This window comes from Macadamia integrifolia, chromosome 8 (genome assembly GCF_013358625.1).
Source record: "Macadamia integrifolia cultivar HAES 741 chromosome 8, SCU_Mint_v3, whole genome shotgun sequence".
NCBI classification, from domain to species: Eukaryota; Viridiplantae; Streptophyta; class Magnoliopsida; order Proteales; family Proteaceae; genus Macadamia; species Macadamia integrifolia.
The window spans coordinates 24,041,912-24,048,476 of NC_056564.1; positions in this window are offsets into that span (position 1 = coordinate 24,041,912).

Sequence of the window (6,565 nt, forward strand, 5' to 3'; positions counted from 1 at the left end):
TTTTTTTTTTTTAAGTTTAAAAAAAAACCATACCGTACTTACTTTTAAGTTTGTACGGTTCTTGCTCTTTAATAATAATATATAATATATTATTTTTCTCGTTTCTTCAAAACAAAACGACTCGAGGAGAAGAAATTGATTTTTATTACTGATGGTACAGCCGATCGATTTTTCATGAATGAAGCTCTGATACCATTGATAGAAAACAGATACGGAACAATTCATGAAGATCGATAAGCATGCACGACAAACACTACAAAATACACTTTTTAGGCATACCTGAATCCATGGTTGAAGAATAAGAAATCCTCTACGTCTTCTTGTATGCTCCTTGTATAACACGATCAATGTTGGTCTGGTCTACCCTCTTTCCCTTTTGCTTTTGATTGATAGCTTCACTTAATGGGTCAGTGATAACTATATATAGGGGTGAGGGTAGGGACCAACCCTGCAATAAAATTAGGGTTTTTTCACCATTAAAGAAACAATACCTTAGGTCCACACATAGTAATAAATATTTCATACCATTAAGGTGTGCTAATAGAATCCAATATCTCCATAGAGATCACTTACCAATAATATTGGATTCTTTTTGTTTACTCCATCTTTAGTCAACACCACTAAATCAGTTTTGGAAACAAATCTTTGACTATGCTAACCCACCTAACAGGAAATCTTACATTTTTCTCTTGTAAAGGTTTCATGATGAATTTTTAAGTTTGGTTACTATAAACTTTTTTGGTGATGCACTAAATTATATTTGGGTTTGTTTATTTGGTCACCATTAATTCTCAGTTGTTTGAAAAAAAAAAATTTTTTTTGGTGAATTAAAAATTATTAAAACAAAATAAAAAAAAAAAAAAAAATAAAAAAAAAAAACAATAATGGCAATCCAAGGGCTAGGAGCCCTAACATCAGCTACTAAAAACAAAAATCATCAAAGAGGAATACACCAAAAAACAAAGGAGGGACAAAATAAACACCAAAGAATGGGGTACATGAAAACAAGGGTTAGGGAAGAAACAACATAAAAAGATGATAGAGTTTTTTAGAAACTTACATGTGAACTTAGAGAGTATGAAGAAATAAAATTATGAAATTGATCATGGTTTTGTATTCTAATTTGCTTTATAATGTAAGTGAAACTTAGATCTCATGATAATGAAAAGATGCAGATTACCAAAAAAAAAAAAAAAAGATGATGAAAAGATGCAACACTAATATTGGAATCATCTTGTAAAGAACCATTGAAGTTCTTCTCCCCATTCTATGGTGCCTAGAACCATTTAGAAATCGGTACCATTCCATCCCATTACTAATCGGGGTGGAGGCCTAAGTTTGGCCATCCCGTTAACTAAACGGGACCCAAAATTCATTTCAGAGATTAAAAAAAGGGCGAGAGAAAACTACCCGTTGGCATAAGTACACACCAGCACACACTACCGCTCAAAGAGTGTCCACGAGCGAGTCATAATGATCATTCCACACTGCTATATTTAGACATGTAATTGCACCAGTGGATAGTGCTCTTTCTTCCCGAAAGAAATTATATCGATCAAGATTGCTAAAACTGAAAAGGATAAATGTTGATCTTGCACCGCTAAAATTTATTTTAATAAACTATTAGAATATCAATATTGGATTTCAGCACATTGAAGATGGTCTCCATATAAGGAATGCCAAACCGGTTCAACAACTTGAACTTCATTAGAATTCGTGAATGCCATAGAATGAAATTAATTGAAGCAGAAAAAGATGATGGGGAGTGGTTGGAGAGCAATAATAATGGAGTTATCTCACTGTTTCCCAAAAAACTGGATGATCCTCGTATGTTTTTAGGTGCTAGCTATACATAACTTTTTTTTTTTCTTTTATTATTATTATTTTGGGAAATTATCCAATACCACTACTAAAATTGAAAATAACTTGGAGTGGCCCCCAAAAATGAAAATAATGTCTAGTAGACCCATCACTTTCTCAAAATTATATTTAAAAAACCTATTCTGTTATATTTAAGGCGTTAAGTGATGATGTCATTGGTCATTTTTTCTTTAAATGGTCAATCTACAGTTATGGGTATGTTAAGTTACTATAATGACCTTCAATTACAATCAACTCTGACTACCGCTGCTGTGCTCCGACTACCTCTTCTCCGTATACCTGCGAAGAAGAAAGGAAGAGGAAGAGGAAGAAGAAAGCAGCTCACGACTATTTATTGTCTATTTTTTTTAATTTCCTGGAATCTTGATACCCTTTATAATTTATCTTTTGTTTTAGATGTAAATACCCTTTCTTTCCCCGATAACTATCGATCTCTACCCTAATTTTCTTTTTTCTCTACGTACTCTCTCATTGTCGATTATGTATTTCTACGATTGGGGGTATAGGAACGCCAAACTCCTTATGTTTTTTCTCGAGGCTCTGAGTCTTCTTTCTGATTATCTTATATCTCTTGTGAAGCCCTAAAGACATGACAAGCACTTCATTGATCTCCTCTCACCCTCCGACATTAGGTTTCGAAATCCCACCGCTTGATTTCACTCTGGGTGACGACTTTGTCCCTTCATGGACATCACTCTGCATAGTATCTTTTTTATGGTTCCATCTCCGATCATCTCTAGCGAAGCCCTAAAGACACGACAATGGGAAATTAAATTCAAATAGATTATGGTATCTATTATATGCGCTTCACTGATACAAGTCTCACTCTTGGACGATAGGGTTTCAAAACCACACTGCCTAAGTTCGCTTTGCGTCACAACTTCGTCCCTTATGAGAAATCATTGATAGCAGCCAACAAGGTAAATTTCTTTCTATCTTTTTAATGGGTTAATTTAATGCAAAGAATAAAGAGCAGTACAACTGTACAAGTTCCTATCTTAGTGTTTATGATATTGTTGTGTTACTTGTGATGATGGGCTTGGAATACCTCTTTTCTATGCTGCCATTTGAATGCAGACAGGGAAACTACTAAAAGAGAACTGATAGATATAAGCGGGAATCTACATGTATTGGCTGCTTTCTTCTTCCTCTTCACAATAACTCTCTCATTCACACTTTTTAATGGACAGGTTACCTAGAGTTGTAGTAGGCACTGTAGAGACTAGAGATTCATTTGCGACTTATGGGGATTCAACAATGATGAATTGAGGTAATTAACTTTAATAATTTTCTTCATTTCAGAAGGAGAAAGATGGGGTTTTTCTCTGACAAGGTCGCGGATGAAATTTGGAGCGGAGCTACTCACTGCAGTTTCTGCATGTTGTTGTTAGCGTTATAATCGTCCAGTTAGGGTCACAACTGAACTGACAGTGATAATATGTAAGGCTTTGGAAGGGTAAAAATGAGCTCTTTTTAGAGTTTCAAGTGTAAGGGTAAAAATGTTATTTATCACTTTTAGTTAACGGTGTTACAAATTAGGGATGCGGTGGATATTATTTTCATTTTTAGGGGTCACTTCAAGTTATTTTCAATTTTGAGAGTGATACTAGATAATTTTCCCATTATTTTTTAAGGGAAGCTATGCATACCTTTCACATGGTAAGGTTATAATGGTTTTTAATGTTGTCGGTGCCCACCATACATAACTTTGGATGCAATCGGAATTGCCTTTAGAGAGGTTAAAAGAACGACAACTTTAGGTATGAGCCAAAAAGATATGGATGGAAAAGTGTCATAAATATCTAATAGATTGAAGAGTACGCTCCAAGGCCATGAGGTGGGTGATTGGTCAAAAAATAGTTTGTAGAAATCATCAAAATTTGTCCAGATTTCATCAATGTGCCAGCCTATTATATGCGCTACCCGTAGCCTATTGATGGCTCCCCTCACTGCGGCTTCAATGGATTTCCCCATCATAAGATAATCGATTGTAAGAGTGATGCATTTCCCTCTGTTAAACACACAAGTTGCTCAACCACATAGATCCGGGCATGTCCGGCCTAGCCACAGCCACACAAACCAATATGGTGGACTCAAAGAAAGGAAAGGTAATCTGTGAGGTTAGAGGTGTAGATTGAAATACCTAATGTGAGGATTGTGAAGTAGGATTAGGACAGAGACAATTAATCCACCAGATAGCAGGAGATAGGATGTTATGTGGGTTTGGTTTCTCATGTCTAAAAATAATAAAATTCTTATGCTTCCCAATGAAAAACGAAAGATAATAAAAGTGGAAAAGAAATTATTAAAGAATTACTTGCTTGTGAGTTGTGACGCACAGATGGCTTTTACCTGTAAATGCCATTATTAAAGAAGCAACATCAACCGCAGCCCCCCACCTCATCTATGAATCATCTGAAGGGTCCCACTGATGATTCGTATCCACCAAGTTCTCTGAGGCTACTTCTCCTGTAAATGCCTCCTGTCTTCCGCCTTGTTTCAATCTTATTTGATTATTTATCAAAAATAAATCAATCTCATTTAGTTACATTGAACACTAGAGTGGTTGATGACGTTAAATGGGCTATTGAATTTTGCCCAATTTCAAATCACGGAAGTACTACAACAATTTAAGTATCGCTTTTTTTTTTTTTTATTTAAGGACAATTTAATCCCCGTTAGTGCAATGATAAATGAAGAGCAAGTTGGTGACAGCGGATGAAGTCCTTGTACAAAAGTCATTTTCATTTGGGGTTGATCCGCACATATGGAATCTACCCAATAACCAACTCTCTGATGGATTCCATATGTGTGGATCGGCCAGAACTTGATCCACACTCCAAGTTTGTAGGGCCTATGTATTATTATTTTTGGTAGAAGTTCCTCTCATTATTCTATTGCTTCTTTTTCATCCACTACCTCTCTCTACTTGATCATCTACTGCTTCAATTCTCTGGATCATCTTCATCAGTTTTTCATCCTCGTGTTTCAATCTACAAGCCTTCTTTGTGTTTGAATTTTGAATCATTTATTAGCATTTTCCTCTCATATAAAGAAGCAATTCGTTCACTCCTATTTCAGTTTGATCTTATTTCCCATTTGCTCTGTCTTATTCATTTTTCCACTTTTCCATCCTCTCATGGATTTCGTTGGTCCATTTGTAAATGTCATCGATAGATATCTTATTCGTTGACAAAGCTGGTGAACATGTTGCTTCTGGTGATATAAAGCAATTTGCCGGAAAAATCGTTGAAAGGTGTAAAGGTCTTCCTCTTGCAGTTGTCACTACCGTCCATATTGATCTTCATCCACGCCCTGGGGGCTTACACCAATGAACCTCAAGAGGGGAAGGGGAAGTTGGATTTTTTAAAGAGTTTGAGAATGAAAAAAAAAAGTGGGGGAGAGAAAGAAGTAATGGACGTGAGAGTGTGAAGAGCGACAGAGTGCACTTCCTTTGGTTTTACAGTTTATTACCATGTGTGACGGGCATGCCACATTCCTTTCCATGCATAATAGGGTTTCATATCAAGCTATTTCTCCTCATGCAGGTATATCTGAAGATTGTAGTACAATCATCCCATACACCATCGTAGGTGCATTGAAGAAGTATGACTGGGGAGCTCTTTCCTTGGACATAAAGGTGTGCAAGACAAATCATACTAGTAAGTCAGCCATGAGAGCCCCAGGAGATGTTCAGGGATCATATATTGCTGAGTCTGTGATTGAGCATGTAGCATCTTATCTTTCCATGGAGGTCGATTCTGTCAGGAACATTAATCTCCACTCATTTGAGAGCCTTGAGCTCTTTTATGAAAAAAGTGCAGGAGAATCTTTTGAGTATACTTTGCCTTCACTCTTTGATAAACTGGCTGTATCTTCAAGTTTCCAACAAAGGATTGCAGAGATACATCACTTCAATAGCTGCAATATGTGGCGTAAAATGCAGAGAAACAATAATATAATATTAACTTTTTGCCAAAGTTCCAAATAGAAGAAAAAGGAAAGTGAAAGGGAGAAATTTAAAAGAGAAATAAGAAAAGTGGAATGGAGGAGTTTGGAAGAGAGAATAGAGTGTAGAAAGGAGGTGAGAGTTTGGGAGAGGGAAGGAAAGTGGGGAAATCCTCACCCAACTCACATTTCTAAATTTTCTCTTTGAATTTTTTTTCTTTGAAATTGAAAAGGGTATCAATTATTTATAATAAAATATAAAAGATAAAAGAACAGAGAAAGAAAGGAATGGATAAAGTAATCAAGTGAAAGATTTACCACTTCATGCTTTTATATAATAATATTATATTGATAATCAATTCCACTCATGTGACCAACATGTTGTCAGGAGCTGTTTTGTGAATAGATTTGACAGTTTTCTCAAGTAACCCAGACTCCCACAGTGGCTTTATGTCTTCATGTAGAATCATCTCAGTGGTGCCTAGAATTCATTTCAGGTCTGCAAGATTAACTGCTCCCACAGGCAAAATGGAAGACCACATCATGTCCTTAGTGACGTTTAATACTCCTTTAGTCTTGAGTAGGCAACAAGATCTACCAGGAGGTCCAGGACTGGAAGACTTGCTTTAAGAGAAAAGTTTCAAGGACGGACACACGCATACTCGAAGGTGGGCATATCTAACTGTGCCCACATGGAAAGCTCATGTCACAATTCCGCAGGGTCTGATCCTCCACC